Source organism: Carcharhinus amblyrhynchos, unplaced genomic scaffold, assembly GCF_965287045.1.
Source record: "Carcharhinus amblyrhynchos unplaced genomic scaffold, sCarAmb.v2.hapA chromosome_117, whole genome shotgun sequence".
NCBI lineage: Eukaryota > Metazoa > Chordata > Chondrichthyes > Carcharhiniformes > Carcharhinidae > Carcharhinus > Carcharhinus amblyrhynchos.
The window spans coordinates 162,758-170,672 of record NW_027649857.1 but is presented as its reverse complement, the minus strand read 5'-3'; positions in this window follow the sequence as shown (position 1 = coordinate 170,672).

Sequence of the window (7,915 nt, the reverse complement as noted above, 5' to 3'; positions counted from 1 at the left end):
AGAGCGGAGTCTGATCTTCCTCAGGGTGAAGAATCGGGAAGAGATCCCGTTTATTATTGTCACATATTAACACACAGTGAAAAATATTACTGGAGTGCTGTACAGACAAACCATAGAGAAGGAAAGGAGAGGGTACAGAGTGTAGTGTTACAGTCACAGCGAGGGTGTAGAGAAAGATCAGCTTAATGTGAGGTAGGTCCAAATAATCTCTGTCAGCAGCAGGGCAGAAGCTGTTCCTGAGTCGGTCGGTACGGGACCTCAGACTTTTGTATCTTTATCCCTGATGGAAGAAGGTGGAAGAGAGAATGTCCGGGGTGAGGGGGGTCCTTGATTTTCCCGGCTGCTTTTCCCCCGAGGCAGTGGGAAGTGTAGACGGAGTCAATGGATGGGAGGCTGGTTTGTGTGATGGGATTGGGGGCTACATTCACCACCTTTTGTAGTTCCTTGTGGTCTTGGGCAGAGCAGGAGCCCAGACCGAGCTGTGATACAACCAGAAAGGATGCTTTCTATGGGGCATCTGTAAAAGTTGGTTCAATCTACCAAAACGCATCAGCTCACATTTATCTAAATTAAACTCCATCTGCCATTCGTCAGCCCACTGGCCCAATTGATCAAGATCCCGTTACAATTGGAGATAACTTTCTTCACTGTCCACTATGCCACCAATCTTGGTGTCATCTGCAAACTTACTAACCATGCCTCCTATATTCTCATCCAAATCATTAATATAAATGACAAATAACAGTGGGCCCAGCACTGATCCCTGAGGCACACCGCTGGTCACAGGCCTCCAGTTTGAAAAACAACTCTCTACAACCACCCTCTGGCTTCTGTCAAGAAGCCAATTTTCTATCCATTTAGATACCTCACCCTGGATCCTGTGAGATTTAGCCTTATGTAATAACTGCAGTCCAAAGATGTGTGGTTTAGGTTGACTGGCCATGCTAAAATTGCCCTCAATGTCCTGAGATGCATAGGATTAGTGGGTAAATATGTAGGGATATGGGGACAGGGCCTGGGTGGGATTGTGGTTGGTGCAGACTCGATGGGCCAAATGGCATCTTTCAATGCTGTAAGGATTCTATGAACCTACCACATGGTACCTTGTCAAAGGCCTTGCTAAAGATCATGTAGACAACGTCAACTATATTGCCCTCATCTACCTTCTTGGTTACCCCTTCAAAAAACTCAACCACATTTGAGAGACATGATCTCCCAATGTAAAGTAAAATTCTTTCAGAATCACAGATGATATCCTATGAGACAGTGACAAAGGGAAAGTTTGTCCTCCCTGGCCTGTGAGCAGTTTTTGACAGTTTGACCACACCATCTTCGATGTGGAGTTTGGACATTCTCCTCGTGCCTGTGTGGGTTTCCTCTGGGTACTCCGGTTTCCTCCCACAGTCCAAAGATGTGTGGGTTAGGTTGATTGGCCACGCTAAGAAATTGCCCCTTAGTATCCTGGGATGCTTAGGTTAGAGGGATTAGCGGGTTAAATATGTAGGGATATGGGGGTAGGGCCTGGGTGGGATTGTGGCCGGTGCAGACTCGATGGGCTGAAGGGCCTCTTTCTGTAGGGTTCTATGATCTGTTCTATCTTCCTCTATCACCTCAACAACCTGGGCATTGCTGATTTCCATCGCTCCAAAATGGCAACCCCCTCTTCCACCGCCCGGACCCTAAGCTTTGGGATTCCTTCCCAAAGCCTCACCCCCTCTCTTCCCTCTTTCACTGCACACCTTAAAATCTACCACTGCCCAAATACCTTTCTGATTCTGTCTGATAAGGTTGGAATCGAATCCTGTCGGATAATGCTGTTGTGAAGTTCCTGGAGTTGTTTTAGAAGATAGAAAGAGGAGGAGGAGGCCATTTAGTCCTTTTTGCTATGATGCAATGTCCCTCTCCCTGCACCCACACTAACGTTGAACAGTTCCAGAGTTCCTCTGTGTGGCTGATGGGACGTCATCGAGTTCTTTCAGTGTGAATCTACAATGTGAACTTTACATTGCAACAGGAAGCACCTGCTGTTTTCACTCAGGAAGCAACGCGGCTCTGAAAGAGATAGTACATGTGAATGGAGCCGAGTCTGAAACCCCCTCCTTCTCACCATTTTCACACATCTATATTACTTAAGACACTGACATTGTGTGGACTGAAATTCAAAGATTGAGATCTTTCCAATCAGATTGGAAAATCAGCAAGTGTGGTTCTATTCAGAGAGGGAGATAGAACAGAAGAACATAAGAAATAGGAGCAGGAGTCGGCCATCGAGCCCTTCGAGCCTGCCCCGCCATTCAATAAGATCATGGCTGATCTGAAGTGGCTCAGTTCCACTTTCCCACTTTCTCCCCATAACCCTTAATTCCCTTGTCTATCAAAAACCCATCAACCCGCGTCTTAAATGTATTTAGCGAGGCAGCCTCCACCACTTCAACGGGCAGAGAATTCCAGAGATTCACCACCCTTTGAGTGAAGAAGTTCCTCCTCAACTCCGTTCTAAACTATCCCCCCACTTATCTTGAGGCTGTGCCCTCTAGTCCTGCTGTCCTTTCTGAGCGGGAAGAATCTCTCTATCTCGACCCTATCCATCCCCTTCATTATCTTATACGTCTCGAGAAGATCCCCCCTCATCCTTCTAAACTCCAACGAGTACAAACCCAGTCTATTCAGCCTCTCTTCATAGTTCAACCCCCTCATCTCCGGTATCAGCCTAGTGAACCTCCTCTGCACTTCCTCCAAGGCCAAAATATCCTTGCGCAAGTGCGGCGACCAAAACTGCACACAGTACTCCAGCTGCGGCCTCACCAGTGCCCTGTACAGCTGCAGCAAGACCTCCCTACTTTTATATTCAATCCCCCTCGCTATGAAGATCAGCATCCCATTCGCCTTCCTGACCACCTGCTGCACCTGCAGGCTGGGTTTTTGCGACTCATGCACAAGGACCCCCAGGTCCCTCTGCACCGTCGCATGCTGCAGTTTTTCGCCACGTAAGTAATAGTCCTTCCTACCATTATTCCTACCAAAGTGGACAACCTCACATTTGCCAACATTAAATTCCATTTGCCATTTCCTGGCCCATTCGCCCACTCTATCTAGATCCTTCTGCAGACTCTCCACACCCTCCGCACAATTTGCTGTTCCACCAATCTTGGTGTCATCAGCAAATTTCGACACCATACACTCGGTTCCCTCCTCCAGATCATCTATATAAATGGTGAATAGCTGAGGCCCCAGCACCGACCCCTGGGGCACTCTACTCGTCACTAACCGCCAATCCGAATAGCACCCATTGACCCCCACTCTCTGCCTCCTATTTGACAGCCAATCCTCTATCCACGCTAACACCCTACCCCCAACTCCATGCCTCCTGACCTTCTGCAATAACCTCTTGTGAGGCACCTTGTCAAACGCCTTCTGAAAATCAAGAAACACCACATCCACCGGCTCTCCTCTATCCACCGTCCTAGACACATAGAACATAGAACACTACAGCACAAACAGGCCCTTTGGCCCACGAGTTGCGCCAATCATATCAACACCTACCAATCTATAGACCTATCTATAACCCCCAATCCCATTAAATCCCATATACTCATCCAGAAGTCTTTTAAAAGACCCCAGCGAGTTCGCCTCCACCACCACTGACGGCAGCCGATTCCATTCACTCACCACCCTCTGAGTGAAAAACTTACCCCTAACATCACTTCTGTACTTTTCTCCCCGCACCTTAAATCTGTGTCCTCTCGTAGCGACCATTTCAACCCGGGGAAATAGCCTCTGAGAATCCACCCTATCTATTCCTCTCAACATTTTATAAACCTCTATCAGGTCGCCTCTCAACCTACGTCTCTCCAGGGAAAAGAGTCCCAGCTCCCTCAACCTATCTTCATAAGGCATGCCTCCCAGTCCAGGCAACATCCTTGTAAATCTCCTCTGTACCCTTCCAATAGCTTCTACGTCTTTCCTATAGTGAGGCGATCAGAACTGCGCACAGTACTCCAAGTGGGGTCTGACAAGGGTCCTATAAAGTTGCAGCATTACCTCCCGACTCCTAAACTCAATCCCTCGATTATTGAAGGCCAGTACACCATACGCCTTCTTGACTACCTCTTCCACCTGCGAGGCCGATTTAAGAGTCCTGTGGACCCGAACCCCAAGATCCTTCTGCTCTTCAACACTACTAAGACTCCTGCCCTTGATAGTGTACTCGTTCATCCCGTTGGTTCTGCCAAAATGGACGACTACACATTTATCCGTGTTGAAGTCCATCTGCCACTTCTCCGCCCAGTCCTGCATCCTATTTATGTCCTGCTGCAACTTTTGACATCCTTCCAGACCATCCTCATAGAACTCCAATAAATTCGTCAGACACGACTTCCCCTTAACAAAACCGTGCTGCGTCTGCTCTATCAAGCAATTCCCCTCAAGATGCCTCGCTATTTTCTCCTTGATCACGGATTCTAACATTTTACCTACAACAGACGTTAAACTAACAGGCCTATAATTCCCCGCCTTTTGCCTGCCACCCTTCTTAAACAACGGCGTAACATTAGCCGTTTTCCAATCTTCCGGCACTTCCCCGGAATCCAGCGACGTTTGGAAAATAATCACCAAGGCATCCACTACCACCTCCACCATTTCCTTCAGAACCCTTGGATGCATTCCATCCGGTCCTGGGGACTTGTCCACAATCAGCCCCTCCAGTCTGTCGAGCACCGCCTCTCTAGTAACAATAATGTCATTCAGGCCCTCCAGTCCTACCATCTTTCCATCGCTAGCACCCGGCAAATTATTCACGTCCTTCTCCGTGAAGACCGAAACAAAAAAGTTATTCAGGGCCTCAGCCATTTCCCCATCACCGACCACTAAGTCCCCCCTCTCATCCTCTAAGGGTCCAACGTTCACCCTAGCCAGCCTCTTCCTTTTTATATATTTATAAAAACTCTTACTATCCTTTTTTATATTAAGCGCTAGCCCAGCTTCATAGTTTCTCCTACCCTTCTTTATCAACTTCTTTGTCATTCTTTGTTGACATTTAAACCTCTCCCAATCCTCTTCTCACCACTACTCTTAGCTACTCTAAACGCATCAGCTTTTAATTTAACGCTTTCCTTTACCTCCTTCGTTATCCACGGCTTATTACCTCTCCTCCTACGATCCTTTTTAACCATCGGAATACATTTCTGCTGAGCACCAAGAAAGATCTCCTTAAAGATCTTCCACTGTTCCTCAGCAGACCTACCTTCCAACGCGCTCCCCCAGTCCACATTCGCCAATTCCTCTCTCATCCTACCGTGCTCCCCTCTGTTCAAACAAAGGACACATGTCCGGGAACCCACTTTCTCCTCCTCCATCTGCATCAGAAACTCCACCATACAATGATCACTCTTCCCAAGAGGATCCTTCACCACAAGGTCCCTAATTCTACCTGCCTCATTACATAACACCAGATCCAAGATAGCTCGCTCCCTCGTGGGCTCCAACACACACTGTTCAAGGAAACTATCCCGGCAGCATTCCAAGAACTCCTCCTCGAGCCCACCGCGTCCAACATGGGTCGACCAATCAATATGTAGATTGAAATCCCCCATAATTATCGCCGTCCCATTCCTGCATGCCGCATTTCTTTGCGTGTTAACAGCCCGCCCCACCTCCAGATCATTATTTGGGGGCCTATAGACGACACCCACCAGCGTCTTCCTCCCTTTGCTGTTCCTAATCTCCACCCACAACGATTCCACTTTCTGCTCTTTGGCTCTTTCAGTTTGTTGAAGGCTGAGATAGAGAGGTTTTTATTCAGTCAGGGAATCGAGGATATGGGGATAAGGCGGGAAAGTGGAGTTGAGGATTATCACATTAGATCAATCATGATCTCAGTAAATGGCCATGAACACTTGATGGGCTGAATGGCCCTGCTTCTGTTCCTATATCCTATGGTCTAACATCTGATATTGGGAAACACGAGAATCAATTACTCTGAAAGTGATAGCAAAGATATGAGAAAATCAGAATATAACCAATAAGAATCAACATGGTTTTGTGAAAAGAAAATCATGTTTAACTAATTTATTGGAGTTCTTTGAGGAGGTACCAAGCGACATGGAGAAGTACTGAAAGTTAAATAATGATGCAAACGCACAGACTCCATTTGGAAACATTAGGAGCAGAATTCAGCCCCTCTCCGCCATGTAACATGGTCACAGCTAATCTTATCCTGGTCTCAACTCCACTTACCGGCCAGCTCTCCAAAACCCTTTATCCCAGATTTATTTAATTATAATAGTTAGATTTAAGTGGTATTTATTAATAAGAAAAACTGTACAGGCACCTGAAGCCACTCAGCTGCTCCTGTGCTCGAGACAGGACTGCAGTTCTTGGGGTGATGACCAACTCCCATCCCAATTGGTCCCCTGAGCCAGTGATGGCCCTGATAACCAGCAAGTATCAACCCCAGGAATATGGGTAAATATTGGCACAGAGACAGGATTGGTCAGCTAACAGAAAGCAGAGAGAGGATTGGTCAGTGAACAGGAAGCAGAGAGTGAATAAATGGGTTATTTTTGCATTGGGAAGTATGGAGTGTCACAGTATAAGTGCGGGCCCTCAACTATTTATATCAGTGACTTTGGATAAAGGGATCAGATGTATGGTGACATTTGCTGATGAGATAAAGATAGACAACAAAGTAAGTTGTGAAGCAGGCAGGAGTCTGCAAAGGGCTATTGATGGGTAAAGTGGGGACAAGAAATTGGCAAAGTGAGTAAAATCTGGGAAATGTGAACTTGTCCAAACAAAAAGTCTTGTTTAAACAAAAAAATTGCAGAGCTCTGCCTTACAGAGGGTGTTCTGGCACGTTACTTGGCAGGTATAGCAAATGATTTGGAAGGCAATTTGAAAGTTAGAACATAAGAACTAGGAGCAGGAGTCAGCCATCTGGTCCCTCGATCCTGCTCCCCCATTCAATAAGATCATGGCTGATCTTTTCATGGACTCAGCTCCACTTACCCGCCCGCTCACCATAACCCTTTATTCCTTTACTGTTCAAAAATGTATCTATCCTTGCCTTAAAAACATTCAATGAGGCTCAACTGCTTCACTGGGCAGGGAATGCCACAGATTCACAACCCTTTGTGTGAAGAAGTTCCTCCTCAACTCAGTCCTAAATCTGCTTCCCCTTATTTTGAGGCTATTCCCCCTAGTTCTAGTTTCACCCACCAGTGGAAACAAATTCCCTGCTTCTATCTTATCTATTCCCTTCATAATCTTATATGTTTGCATAAGATCTTCCCTCATTCTTCTGAATTCCAATGAGTATAGCCCCAGTCTACTCAGTCTCTCCTCATAAGCCAACCCTCTCAACTCCAGAATCAACCTAGTGAATCTCCTCTGCACCCCCTCCAGTGCCAGTATATCCTTTCTCAAGTAAGGAGACCAAAACTGTACACAGTAACTCCAGGTGTGGCCTCACCAGCACCTTATACAGCTGCAACATAACCTCACTGTTTTTAAACTCCATCCCTCTGGCAATGAAGGACAAAATTCCATTTGCCTTCTTAATTACCTGCTGTACCTGCAAACCAACTCCTTGAGATTCCTGCACAAGGACACCCAGATCCCTCTGCACAGCAGCATTTTGCAATTTTTACCATTTAAATAATAGTCCATTTTGCTGTTATTCCGACCAAAATGGATGACCTCACATTTACTAACATTGTACTCCATCTGCCAGACCCTCACCCACTCATTTAGATTATCTATATCCCTTTACAGACTTTCAGTATCCTCTGCATACTTTGCTCTGCCACACATCTTAGTGTCATCTGTGAATTTTGACACACTACACTTGGTCCCCAACTCCAAATCATCGATGTAAATCGTAAACAATTGTGGTCCCAACACTGATCCCTGAGGCACA